The sequence below is a fragment of the Planococcus citri genome, chromosome 4 (assembly GCF_950023065.1).
Source record: "Planococcus citri chromosome 4, ihPlaCitr1.1, whole genome shotgun sequence".
Taxonomy (NCBI): domain Eukaryota; kingdom Metazoa; phylum Arthropoda; class Insecta; order Hemiptera; family Pseudococcidae; genus Planococcus; species Planococcus citri.
The window spans coordinates 9285841-9300896 of record NC_088680.1 but is presented as its reverse complement, the minus strand read 5'-3'; the positions used below and the strand labels follow the sequence as shown (position 1 = coordinate 9300896).

General features: G+C 33.5%; 2 long non-coding RNA genes across 3 annotated transcripts; both read left to right on the top strand.

The window, feature by feature from the left end:
• Positions 1-1426: 1426 nt before the first annotated feature.
• Positions 1427-5242, top strand: LOC135844018 (uncharacterized). 2 transcript variants are annotated; one of them, XR_010558435.1, is made up of 3 exons: positions 1675-1876; positions 1958-2662; positions 2772-5242. It is a non-coding gene; the product is annotated as an uncharacterized LOC135844018 (long non-coding RNA). The 2 variants fall into 2 exon arrangements; XR_010558434.1 differs by having other exon boundaries at positions 1427-2662.
• A 1065-nt stretch (positions 5243-6307) lies between these two features.
• On the top strand, positions 6308-11064 carry LOC135844019 (uncharacterized). The gene is made up of 2 exons (XR_010558436.1): positions 6308-9013; positions 9107-11064. It is a non-coding gene; the product is annotated as an uncharacterized LOC135844019 (long non-coding RNA).
• Positions 11065-15056: the final 3992 nt, after the last annotated feature.

Here is a 15056-nt window from a genome sequence, read left to right as displayed (position 1 = left end):
ACCCACAGTTTGCCCCCCAGCCCCTTAAAGCCGTCTCGTAAAAGCCGTACCGATTTATTTAATTTTCCTTGAAAACCGAGAAAGCAAAAACCCCAATGAGGTCAATCATGGAACTGAATGATATAGTATCATTAGGTGTACTGAATGAGTGAAAGCATATCGCCAAAGAACACCCCACCCCTTTTTGGGGGGCAAATTTTCAAAAAAGTTGGGATAAAAAAATTGGACCCATGCTCCATTTTTGGATAAACATATTGATGGTAGACCCTTCACAAAATGAAATCATGAAAGGTGTGAAAATGGTGGACCAGAGCGATTTTTTGAAAATTTGATTCACTTGTCTCGATAAAAACCCGAAAAAACAGAGCATGAATACGCAAAGTACATAATATGGGAAATATTATCAAGTAGGCTTGAAATGACAGAAACAAGAATTGAAAGGAACACAGATGCTTTTAACAGCACATAAGTTCAGATAATCTACAATCCACCCATCAAATCTGTTTATCACTCTGTGAATATTCTTTCTCGATATTTGTCACCAAATATGTTACATCCTACAAAGGTTAGCAGTACGATTGTTTTTCTGCAGAAATATCGAAATAGGTTTATCTACCACTTTGAAAAGCTTTACACAGTCAAATTGCAGCACTCCCTGGCATTTCATAATGTTTTGTGAAGGGTCTACCATCAATATGTTTATCCAAAAATGGAGCATGGGTCCAATTTTTTTATCCCAACTTTTTTGAAAATTTGCCCCCCAAAAAGGGGTGGGGTGTTCTTTGGCGATATGCTTTCACTCATTCAGTACACCTAATGATACTATATCATTCAGTTCCATGATTGACCTCATTGGGGTTTTTGCTTTCTCGGTTTTCAAGGAAAATTAAATAAATCGGTACGGCTTTTACGAGACGGCTTTAAGGGGCTGGGGGGCAAACTGTGGGTTAAAGTGATGCTTGTGAGTTGTGATGATCTAATTCAGGAAATTGAAAGCATTTTCACCCAACATCTCAGGATTAGCCTGGGTTTTTAAGGGTTAATAAAGCTGGTCAAAAAACTACTCTTGAGGTTTCACTCCCAAAATCGGCTCAAATGTAGATAAGCTCGTTAAACAGGTCGAGTATAACTCACGACTCGATTTTTAGCTGCCCAACTTCATAATCACGCCTTCTGGAGCGTATTCAAAATTCTGGAGAATTTAAAAAATCGCGCTGGAGGCTCCAGAATGGCTGCAAATGGTGAAATTTGGATTTGGGGAGAGGATATCAATTTTAGGGCTTTTTTAAAATCATTTTTACTGATCAAGCAGGTACTTACTTTTTTTTAAAAAAACACATAAGTACATCACCAAAAACAGTCAATTTTGAATTTTCAAACGTTCGCAAAAAATCAAAAAAATGAAAGTTGGGTAGCTGAAAATTTGGTTTTGGAGGTTTTAGACCTTGCGAAAAGCGAGAATAGCGACGTTTTGAGCATTTAGGAGAAAGGCGAAAGTGTTTCTATTTTTGGCAGAATACGACTACTTGAGAATAGCACACTAGATAGTTTTGTTTCGTTTTTACAGTACTTTTTACAAGATTACAACATGAAGAAGTTTCATGAACGATACAAAATGACGGAAATTAGCCAAGATAGGAAATGCATATTTATCACGTCCTATATCACTTGATATGAACTATAACCATTGCAAAAATTCTGACTCACAGTGATAGAATACAATTCATGAGAATAATTTACAAAGTTAAGCTCGTCTCCCTGAAACATTTCGCCTCCGATTGTACTTATAATGCGCGTTGTGTTCGTGGGCGTTTTCCTTCAAAAATTGTAAACAGTGAACAAAATGTTTAAAGAAGTGTTCTTTAATGAATGGAAGGTAATTATTTGAAAAAGTTGTTCTTTTTTGAAAATTGAACGCGGAGATTATTACTAAAGTACAATATTTATTCTGAAATAGGTACTCAACTTTTTTCTTTGAGTATCGGTACTCGGTAGTTTGTAAAATCAAGATGTCATCTGAAAAACCGTTTTGTGGAGCCACATTAGGCAATGTTCAATCTTATTATTGGGACAACATACAAGGTTCTATTGACATACCAGTATGCATAATCGGTGTGATCTTTAACATATTCAACATTGTGGTGTTCACAAGGAGGAATGTGAAATCACCGGTAAACCTAATCTTCACTCACTTAACATTTGTAAACTTATCAGAGCTATTGGCGTATATATCCCTCACATGGACACACTTGGCATATCATAGTGAGCAAAGCGATTTCGAATATCATACTTATACACGAGCAGTATTCTTAATGCGAAGCAGAGAATTGATAAACATTTTTAACCGCATATCAGTGTATATTGTAATGATGCTAGCAATATGGAAGTATATAGCTGTATTTTATCCATCGAAGGAATCTCAATGGTGCAATATGAAAACTACACGAAATACGCTGGTAGCTGGTTACATCATATGCATTTTGCTTTCTATACCCGAGTGTTTGTCAGATCGTATTGCAACGGTAGACAATGTGTATCCGAACGTAAAGATTTACGTATTTAGTTTTGAATCAGATTCCATCATGTACTCATCGTCAGAAGTTATCAAAGTAGGGTTGTATGAATTATTGCCATCACTCGTGTTACCAATATTAGGTGTTAGGTGAGTAATAATCGAAGCCAACTAACAGCGTGAAAATACCGCTTGAAAGAGGGTTAACTAAGTCCAGTTGAACGAATTTTCAAATATATAATCTTATTTTGTTTTTTAGATTGATTGCCACCCTATGGATGAAAAAAGAACACCCAAGTACTTCTTCAAACGTTGAAAACTGCGGGAACAATGTCGAAATGAAGCAACAAACCAATCGATCGATTATCATATCAACGATAATTGTGGCACAATGTTTAAGTTTCGTGATTCCATTAGGATTACTCGACATAGTAGATGCAGTGTTTGTACCCGATTTTCGGTCGATTCATTACACATGTGTTAATAGCATCGAAGTAATACTCGATCTTTTAGATTGCGTTAATAAATGTATAAAGTTTATAGTATATTACGCCATGGATCGAGATTTTAGAGTCACATTCAAATCGTTGTTCAACAAAAACAATGCCTCTTTTTGGAAACTGAAGTACGTTTCTTTGAGCTGTACGAGAGGGAATGATGAAAGCTTAGAAATAGATCGAATTTAACAAAGGTAAGTACATAGATAATTTTAGAAATGCAACTTTTATGGAGGAATTATTGCAGAAATCTGACTGGGAGGGTTATAACTCAGCGGAAAAGGATTGCATCCGCGCCTCCCATGAAACTAATTAGACCTGACCAGATCGGATCACATCTGTTCATTCTTAATCAGTAATCAGATCAAATGGGAGACCTGATTGGATCTGACTGCATTTGAGTAGATCTGATCTGATCAGATCCAATCATCTTCTCGAGGGAAGATTTTTACAAACGCCAAAAATATTTTTCATTCAAATGCCTGTAGAGCGGGCAAATAGCGGGTTTAAAAAGGAAAAAATTGGCACATAAATTTTTTCTTCGGGAATTTGTTCAGATGAACCCCCTGAACTACCAAAAGAAAAACCGCGCCTTCTACTCCTGGAGCTAACTACCATAAATTCTCCTATTTCGAATCTCTCAAAGTTTTTGGTATCAGTTATTAGGAATATGCCTGAATTAGAGTCTGAATTTAATATAAAAAATTCCAGAGATGTCAAAAATCTTATCAAAGAAGTAAAACCAGACCCAGAATATCAACTTGTATCATTTGACGTGGTGTCTATGTACACATCCATACCTCCTCAAGACATCTATCAAATAATCATTGAAAAATGGACTATCATGAAGAACTTAAGTTCTTCATGATAGTCCAAAAATAATTTCAATCTATAATGCGAGGTTATAAAATTTGTGTTATTTAATGGTTATTTCGTATCATGATAGTCCAAAAATAATTTCAATCTATAATGCGAGGTTATAAAATTTGTGTTATTTAATGGTTATTTCGTATTTAATGATATATTTTACAAACAGACCACTAGTGTAGCAATGGGTGATAGCTTCTCACCTATTGCATGTGATTTAATCATGGATAATATCTTTAAGATTAAGAAAATCATTGATAAGTTTAAGGACGATATAAAATTTGTTAAAAAATATGTAGACGACAGCCTGTTTTATGTGAAAAAAATCCAAAATTGAGGAACTTTTTAATTTTGCTAATTCCCTTCATAATAATATAAAATTTACAATTGAAAATGAAAATTCTGGTGTACTTAATTTCATTTCTGGATATACAAATATTGTAACTACTGATGACCTTTTTTTGACTAAACACTACACAAAACCCATAGCTAGTGGTAGGTTGGTAAATTTTCATTCGTTTCAGCCTGCTAAACAAAAAACCAATGTTTTAAAAAATCTCATAGACGGTCTTTCCGATGCTTGTTTTTATAAAGAAAAAAATTGATGAAATTTATAATGTAGCCTTAGTAGCTAATGATTATCCGTTCAAGATGATAGAATCTTAAATAAAAGCCTTTTTTCATCAAAAAAATAATTCTATCATTCACTCTGGAATTGAACCAAAAAAGTTCCAAAGTATCAGTTATGCTGGGAAAACTTCCAAAAAAATTGAAAATTTATGCCAGCAGGCGGATCCTATCATCACTTTTGCTTACAAAAATTCTAATACCCTCTTCAAACGAATTTTTTCGAAAATTAAAAACAAAATTCCTACCATGTCCCATAGTAATGTAGTGTATAAAGTAACATGTAACAACGGTAATATTCTGATTACATCGGAGAGACTAAACAACATCTTCGTGACAGAATGTATAGGCATAATTTGGACGTTAGAAATGGTAAAACTAACACTGCTCTGTCCGAACATTCGGTAAAACACAACCATAAATTTAATTTTGATCAGGCTAAAATTTTGCAAAGGGGGTGTGGAAATTTACAAAAAAGAAAAACTGCAGAAGTTCTACATAATTATTTTGAGTAATACCAATTGTATCAATAAAAAAACAGACGTTTCAGGCTTTGACTCGTACAAGGCTCTGGTCCAATATAAATAGGTTTTTATCTCCGTTCTCGCTACTCTCGTTGCACATTATTCTACTTATCAGTATGTTCGTATCACCTGATGAAGGCACTGTGTGCTGAAACGTAGTGTATTTCGTAATTTTTCTTGATAAAAAATACATACTAATCAAGCTATTCTACCAATTTCGTTTTTATTTTTTCTATACTGCATGACAAAAAAAGGTCCCCTTCAAATTCTCTACAATTTGATACTACGCTCGATATCCATCCCTCAAAAGGAGTGTCTGAAAAAAGGGGTGGAAAGAGTACGTGTTTCAAAAAAGGTCAGTTTAATAAATTGATCAAAGTTACCACTTTATATCATTCGTTTTCACTCAAATTTTTCAACAAAGTCTACTCACTCAACTATTAATCACACCACCATTGATTGGTCTTCAATCCTCCCCGGGAGTTGTGCGAAATATCAAAACTTCACAGATAAGTACGATCAGAACGAGCTGTAATGTGGTTTTTCAAAAAAACTGTGCGGGGTAATATTTCTATGAGAGCAGTGAACCAGTGCAGCCATTCACCAGAAAAAAATGTTGGATTGGGAAGCTACCAAAAATAATTGAAAATTGGTCTAAAATTTGCGCAAAAAGTGTGTGACAGTTTTCAAATGTGAAACGTGAGCTTCCTATGGACTTATTGCAATTGCCATTTGCACAATAATGGACCTTCGTGTTCTATGATAATGAGAATGTGTCAATTTTTCCAAACAAAAATGAAGTTCATGACACTTTATAACATTCATTTTCAAAAACATGGCGTGTGACAGCCAAGTCGAAGGACATTTGGGGTATAAAATCGAATGTACACCAATGAAAGGAGGAGCTAAAAATCTCAATACCATATGTGAAATGTGTGGGGGGTGATCCTTGAATGGACCAAAAAAAAAAAAAAAATGCTAAAACCTTTGAGAAATTTGCCATGTACACGATTTTTACCTTTTTTTGAGAATTACCCACGTATATGTCAAAAATTTATACATTTATCATTGATAAAATTCGAATTAAAAAATGTACAAATGAACTGAGTCTTCATGTAATAATTTTTAGGTACCAATGCTTCAAAAAACCATAGTCTCTTTCAAAGCACTGGCGAACCCCTCGAGAGAGCTCGCAGCCAATTCTTCCAACCAAAAAAAAAACATCAAAAGAGTGACCAAAAAAGTGTCGAAATGTGAGCAAAACATTCAAATGAAAAAAAAATCACAAACTGGCAATTATTGGAAAAGAAGTTATACTTTTTCCTAAATTCTCTCAAAAAAAGTTGAACTGCTCAATTTGCAAGTTTTCTATAATAGAGCTTTTTGGCAATTTTTGGCAACAAAGTGAAAATTTTTGCAACTACTGGCACCAAAAAAAAAAACACAATTTTTTGATTACTTTCGGCAATTTTAGCAAATTCAGACAAGAGGCGAGATTTTTGATAATTTTGGCAGAAAACGACACTTTGACATTCATCTTATCAAAAACGCAAAAATGTTCACCAACAAACCAAAAATTGAAAATTGTTGTCAATTTTTGAAAAAGTGATTATTTTTTATAACTTTTGCCAAAAAGCAAGACTTTGACAATTGTAGCAAACAGCAGAACTTATGATTTGTCCCAAAACATTTCACCATCTTTTACGTTTTGACAAAAAATGTGGCATTCTTTACCCCCTCCCCTCCTTCTAGCTTCCGCCACGGTATTGCAGATCTGACCACGAAAATGTCACAAGTTGTAATATTGTAAACATCGTAAAAATGAATGCTTCAGTCTGTGCGCAATTGTGATGTGGGGGGTGGTTCTGAACTCGATGCAGCAATACGTGCCCGTTTCCAAGATTTCCTCGAAAACGGAAAACTTCTGATTTTTTGGATATTTTTATTAGATACCTATGTAATGAGGTGATCAAAATATGTACCACTCTTGGGATGCTCCTCCCAAAATCGGCTAAAATGTGGAATAACTCGTTAAACATGTCGACGAACATGCAGTGCACAACTTAATCCAATTATCCTTACCTGATGATTCAATTCCATGCTTCGCCCAGACAGCCAATCAGCATTCCATGCTCGGTAAATTATCAACACTCGTGATCTGTCGAAACCAAAAAGCAACATAAGCACGTCTCCAGCGCAGAATACAACACCAACACACTCGTAAAAAATTTTCAAAATATCAAAAAATAAATAAAAATCGTATTCAAAATTCACAAACACGTCATTGTTCATATTCACGCCTTCTGCAGCAAATTTAAAATTCCGGATAAATTGAAAATCGTGCTGGAGGCTCCACACTAGCTTGAGATGGCGAAATTCACCCTGAGGGGGAGGAGGGGGTAGTTCTGGACAAAATACAGCGATTCGCGTAAATTTCGAAAATTTCTTCGTAAACGGGACACTTAATTTTTTTGGATATTTTTGTAAAAAAAAAAGGTGTTTCTGCCAAAATCTCCTCAAATGTAGATAAACTTGTTAAACAGGTCCAGTACAACACACAACTCGATTTTCAGCTGCCCAACATCATAATCACGCCTTCTGGAGCAAATTCAAAATTCTGGAGAAATTGAAAATCGCGCTGGAGGCTCCAGAATGGCTGGAAATATTGAAGTTTGGAAGTCAGTTTTGAATTTTCAAACGTCGCGTTCGCCAAAAATCAAAATATGAAGTTGGGCAGCTGAAAATTTGGCTTTGAGGGTTTTAGACCTTGCGAAAAGCAAGAAACGCGACGTTCTGGGCATTTGGGAAAAAAGTGAAAGTTTTTACTATTTTTGGCAGAATGCTACCACTTGAGAATAGCAAACTCGTTTTGTTTTGTTCTTACTGTATTTTTACACGATTATAACATAGAGAATTTTCATGAACAATATAAAATGACGGAAATCAGCCACGATAAGAAATGCATATTTATCACGTCCGTTATTACTTGATAATATGTATAAGCTATGACAATTGCAAAAATTCTGACTCATTGTGATAGAGTAACTACAACTGAGAATGATTTACTAAGTTAAGCTCGTTTCCCTGAAATATTTTGCCTGTAATTGTATAATGCGTGTTGTATTCTTTTCTCCTCAAAAATTGTAAAAAGCTCGGAAAAAGTGTTCAAAGAAGTGTTCTATACATAAATAATGAATGATATGGAACTATTTGAAAAAAGTTATTCGTTTATGAAAATTGAACGCGGTAATTATTTCTGAAAAGCAATTTATTTTCAAATACTCAACTTTCTTCTTTGAGTGTCGGTACTTGGTAATTTGAAAAATCAAGATGTCATCTGAAGATGAAGAACCATTTTGTGGAGCCACGTTACAGAATGTAGAATCTTATTATTTGGAGAATATACAAGGTACTATCGACATACCAATATGCATAATCGGTGTGATCTTTAACATGTTCAACATGCTGGTATTCACAAGGACAAATATGAAATCACCGGTGAACCTAATCTTCACTCATTTGGCGTTTGCAAATTTATCAGAGCTGTTACCATACATATACTTCATATGGGTAAACTTGGCATATCAGAGTGAGCTAAGAACTTTCAAAAAATGGACTTATACACGGGCAGTACTCTTAATGCGATGTGCTGAGTTGATAAACATTTTTAACCGCATATCAGTGTATATTATAATTATGCTAGCAATATGGAAATACATAGCTGTATTTCATCCATCGAAGGAATCTCAATGGTGCAATATGAAAACTACACGCAATACGCTGGTAGCTGGTTACATCATATGCATGTTGCTTTCTATACCGAACTGTTTGTCAGATTATATTGAAACATATGTCATGGATCAGACGACAATAATTTACATATATAGAGTTGAAATTGATTCCATCATGTACTCAGCGTCACAAGTTGTCAAAGTAGGGTTGTATGAATTATTTCCATCACTGGTGTTACCGATATTAGGTGCTAGGTAAGTAGGTACATATGATAATCGAAGCCAAAATACATACAATCAACTCCAGCTGAGAAATTTTCAAATATGTAATCTCATTTTGTTTTTTAGATTGATTGTCACTCTATGGATGAAAAAAGAACACCCAACTCCTACTTCAAACGTTGAAAACCGCACAGACAATGTCGAAATGAAGCGACAAACCAATCGATCGATAATCATATCGATGATAATTGTGGCACAATGTTTAAGTTTCGTGATTCCATTAGGATTACTGGACTTAGTACATAAATTTTTTGTACGCGATTATCTATCAACTCATTACGAATGTTTTACTAGCTTTCGAGTGATAGTCAATATCTTAGATTGCGTTAATAAGTCTATTAAATTTATAGTATTTTACGCGATGGATCAAGATTTTAGAGTCACATTCAAATCTTTGTTCAACAAAAACCATGCTTCTGTATGGAAACTAAAGTACGTCCCTTTGAGCAGTACGAGAGGGAACGATGAAAGCTTAGAAATAGATCGAATTTAACAAAGGTGGGTAATTTTTGAAATGGAATTATTGCAGATATCTGACAATGAGGGTGATAACCCAGGAAAAAATAATTGCATCCGCCCATGCCACGAGTCTAATTCTGTACTCCAATGCAAAAAGGATGGATGTCCAGAAACCAAATTTTTCAGGAGAGTGAGAAAACAATTTTAGCGATCATTTTTGTTTCATTTTCAAACTTGTAGAGAGAGTAAATTTTAATTGAAAATTATATTTCAATTCTTTGATGCATTGGTAATTGATTTTAGCTTTTATAAATAATTTATCACCAGTCAATTATTTTTTAAATGAACTACCTAATGAAAAAAAAATTGAATGGACATCCACGAGTAAACTCCAAAAAAAGGATGGAAGTCCTCGTAATTAAAAGATGGAAGTCCTATTCGAGAAAAATAACATCTGGACTTCCATCCTTTTTCTTTCTTGTTTTCCAGGACTTCCATCTTTTTCGTTTTGACAACTTCTGTAATTCTCCACTTGGAGCGTAAATATATACACGGTTAGAGAGAGAGAGAGTTTCAAGAGCTTTCCAATGATGTGAAAATCTCAATTCGTGAAAAATGGACTTCCATCCTTTTTGCTTTGGAGTACAGATTATTTGACCTGGCCAGATCGGATCAGATCTGTTCATTCCTAATCAGACCAAATGAGAGGCCTGATTGGATCTGACTGGATTTAAGTATGTACCAGGTACCTACATCTGATCTGGATTAGATCAGATCAGATCTAATCAGATCCAATCACCTTCTCCTGGGAAGATTTTTAAAAACTCAAAAATATTTTTCACCCAAATGCAAGGGTCTTAGTGTCAGTTGAGTGAAAAATAGCTTCCTATAGGTAAATAGGTATTGTGTAGATTAAGCAAGGTTCATGTTTCATGAATCAACTTATTTATTATATTTTATGTCAAAAATCAATGTACATTTATGTATTTATTATTCAAAAAATTCTCGAATTAAAAAAATATACAAATAATCTGAGTCATTATGTTATTGTCATGTCATAGGTACCAAAACTAGTTAGCTAATTGTTAATTTTTAATATGATTTTGAATATTCGAAAGCTTTTTATAATCTTTGACATTTCAGCCAAATTATTGGACACTGTAACCCCCCCCCCCCCTCCTGTAAAGCTGCAATTTATCGCGCATTGATTGCTGTATTTAAAAACGAGTAATTGCAATTTGAACATTTCATGTTTCTGTAATAACATTTTAAAGAAAATTATGCAATTTTTCAAAATTTTAAATTCAGAACTCAACATGTGTAGTGTATAGAGAGGTCTAAGTTGGTAACACTGTTCAACATGGGAGTTGTTCGTCGAAAATACGAGAAAATGTAGGTATTGTGGTTTTATGATGTGTGACATCATATGTTTTACGATCGTCACGTATATTCTCCAGCTTTGTGGTGACAAGGTTATGTTACTTAGTTTTTTTGTCTTATGTTAGTCGTTGTCTTGATCTTTACACTGTACTGTTTGGTTAAAAATAAAGAGTATTGTAATGTAATTCGTGTTCGCGTACTTTTTCACAGAATTTAAGAAAAATTAAATGTTGCTACAAACATTTTGGTCCTCCGAGCCGGATATTTATGCCGGATTTAATTTGTGAAAAACGTAATTTTTGTGAAAATTATCGTAAAAAGTGATCGCGTCGCGTAATTTTTGTTAAAAATTGAAGTTACCGGCTAAACATGGAAAAGTTTGAACGTCATAAAGGTGTGTTGAAACGAGAATTGAACCAATTGAAAACTCAACTTGGCGACTTTTCCAGCAAATCTTCATTAAATTTGGAACAAATCAGTAAGCTTGAATCAATCTTGTGTGATTTTAAACCCAAGTTAGACGATTATCGAACCGTGGTAGCTGATCTACTTGAGGAACAAATAACTGCTGTAAATTATGAAACTATTGAAAATGAATTGATGAACGAAATTAAAGTGTTTTCGGAAACTTACTTTGCTTGTGATGCAAAAGTTAGGTCACAAAAACAGAAATTGACCAATGAGCAGTCTCCAAATGCTCTAGTTTCCGATCCTGCAAAACCATAAAATGGTTCAAATTCCAGTATTTTGCCAAAATTGCAAAAAATCACTATTCCTGCTTTTGATGGTGATATATTGAGTTTTCGTAATTTTCGTGCATTATTTGAAAATTTAGTGCATTCCAATGCTGAGTTGAGCAATGTTCAAAAAACATCTTGCGCAGTAGGCAAGATTAACCGACTTTGCTCTGTTATACAGGAAAATAAACAAATTTACCGAAATTTACGGATTTACCGAAATTTACAGATTTACCAAAATTTAGCTATTTACCAAAATTTACCGAAATTTACCAAAATTTACCGATTTACCAAAATTTACCAATTTACCAAAATTTACCAATTTACCAAAATTTAGCTATTTACCAATTTACCAAAATTTACCAATTTACCAAAATTAACCAATTTACCAAAATTAACCAATTTACCAAAATTAACCAATTTACCAAAATTTACCAATTTACCCAAATTTTACCGATTTACCAAACTTTATCAATTTACCAAAATTTAACAATTTACCAAAATTTACCAATTTACCAAAATTTACCAATTTACCAAAATTTACCAATTAACCAAAATTCACGAATTTACCAAAAATTACCCCAGCAATTTACTAACATTTATCTCAGTAATTTACCAGACATTACCCACTAATTTACCAATTTTACCGACTTTTTCCATTTTACCAAAAATTACCTTAACAATTTACCAACATTCGCCTCAGTAATTTACCAGACATTTTCTCACTAATTTACCAATTTTTTACCGAATTTTAATTACCCCAGTAATTTACTGCCAAACGTTTTTACCAATTTACCAAAAATTACCTAAGCAATTTACCAAAATTTTCGACCAACTTTAATTACGAGTAATTCACCAAAAATAACTAATCATTTTATTTACCTACTAAAAATTACTATTAATTCACCAAAAAAAAAAATTATCAAAATTTACTGGCTATTTACCAAAAACTTAATGTTTTTTGTTAAAACAAAAATTACACTAGAAATTTTTGAAAAATGTTGATTTTTTATGGCAAAAAAATTTTGGACGGATAAAATTAACAAAAAAATTAACAAAAAAATCAACAAAAAATTTTCTCCTCTTGACTCGCGCGGGATTCGAACACCCGACCTCCGGCGCACCAATCTGCAACCTACACACCCTAACCACCACGTCTGTTTGTTGGGGGTGAGCCGTTTGCGAGATATAAGGGTTTACACAAATTTCTGCTTATCCATAACGTTGAAACACACTTAAACGTTCATATCTCGTAAACGGCTGAACCGATTTAGACCAAATTAAAAATTTCTCTAGTTCAGTATCAAAGCAATATTTTGCCATCATCAGTTTCGACTTAAAGTTCGGAGCTTTTGAGTTCAGCGTGACACAAATTTATACATAAATTGATATATATACCTATATATATATATATATATATAAACTTCTCTCGTTTTGCGTCATACGTCTTATCGTGATCAGCACACTTCAATTCGTCAAGAAAATCCACCCCCATCCAAATCCTCAACCATCATGACAAATACAATACCTTACTTTTCCGTTTCACGGCAAAGTCGGTAAAATTGTATTATTTGAAAGAATCGTTAGTTGGAACGGCAAAAGAAATTTTACGTGATTTTCCATTTGAAGAAAATGCATATGTCGAAGCTTGGAATTATTTGATCAATTGTTATGATAACAAACGTATGGTAATTCGTTTATTGTTCCGAAAATTTATGAGTTTGGATCAAATTAAAAACGCATCTCAAATTCGATCGTTGCTAGACGAAGTGGACAAAACAGTTTTCGACTTACCTTGACAATTTTAGCAAAACAAAGACATTTTTCGACAATTTCTGGTAAAAAACCAGACTTATTGGATTTTTTTTTTGGTGAAAATACAGCGACAATTTTTCAACAACTTTCGGTAAAAAATGAGACTTTTTGGTCATTCATACAAAAAGCGGATCTTTTTGCTAATTTTTGCAGAGAACAACACTTTTGAAAATAATTTCATCAGAAGTCACTCAAGACAGTCCTCTTAACAAATTTTTTATTTTTAGCAAAAACGTGAAATTTTTCAGCAGCTCGCTGGAAAAACGACAATTTTCAGAAATTTTTGTGTAGGTACGTATTTATCAGGTAGAAACGAATGAGGAAATCGCAATAAATTTTGAATAATAGGTATTGTTAAAAATCGAGAATTTATATCAAAAAACAAAAAATTTACAACTTAATCAAAAATCAGATCTTTGAGAAATATTTTTTACGAAAAAATGAAACTTTTTGGTGAAAAATTCAGAGTTTTTGGTACCTATGGTGAGTTTTGGCAAAAAAAAACCTGATTTTTGAGAATATTTTACAGTCGTTTTGGGAAAAAAATCTGAATTTTTGTCAATTTTTAGCAAAAATCCAGATACATATTTACAATTTTAACAAAAAGCAGCACTTCGTAGCTATTTTGGGGTGAAAATGATACCCTTTCCAAATTTTTGTTGCAAAAGTGAGATTTTTTTCAACTTTTTTATGGAAAGAGGAGACACTTTTTGGGAAGTACCTATTGGCAAAACTGAAACTCTTGAGGTAACTTTGGGGGGGGGGAAGAAATGCTAACTTTTTGGAATTTTTTACGAAAAGCAAGAAACGAAACGTTTTGGACATTCGGGAAAAAGGCGAGACTTTTTGCAACTTTTGGCACAAAGCAACAATTTGAGAATTATTTTGGCAAAGTCGTGTTTTTTTTACAGTAGATATTTTTTACAAGATTACGAAACAAATAAGTTTTATAGAGATCGTCATAATTCATATACGTACAATAATATAAGATGAAGTAAATTAGCCACGATAGGAAATGGATATTTAACACGTCCGACGTCCGTTATTATTTGATAAAAACTACTCGTACGACAATTGTAAAAATTCGGCACGTGGTTGTAGTGCAGTAGGCCTACAACTGAGAGTGATTCACGAAGTTCAGCTCTTCTCGCCGAAAACATCTCATCACTAATTGTGTAATGCGTATTATTGTAAGTATTAGGTTTTTTTATTTCTTCAGAAATTGTAAACAGCGAAAAAAACGTTTAAAGAAGACGTGTTCTTATAATATGTATAATGAATGATGGGTAATTATTCGAAAAATTTATTCGTTTTTGAAAATTGAACGCGATAAAATATTCCTAAAGTACAATTTATTTTCAAATAGTTAACTTTCTTCTTTGAGTGTCGGTCTCGGTAGTTTGAAAAATCAAGATGTCATCTGAAGAACCGTTTTGTGGAGCCACATTACTGCAAGTTCGATCTTATTATTTGGACAGCATACAAGGTTACATAGATATACCAATATGCATAATCGGTGTGATCTTCAATATGTTCAACATGCTGGTGTTCACAAGAAGGGATATGATATCACCTGCGAACCTAATCTTCGCCCATTTGGCGTTTGTAAATTTATCAGAGGTGTT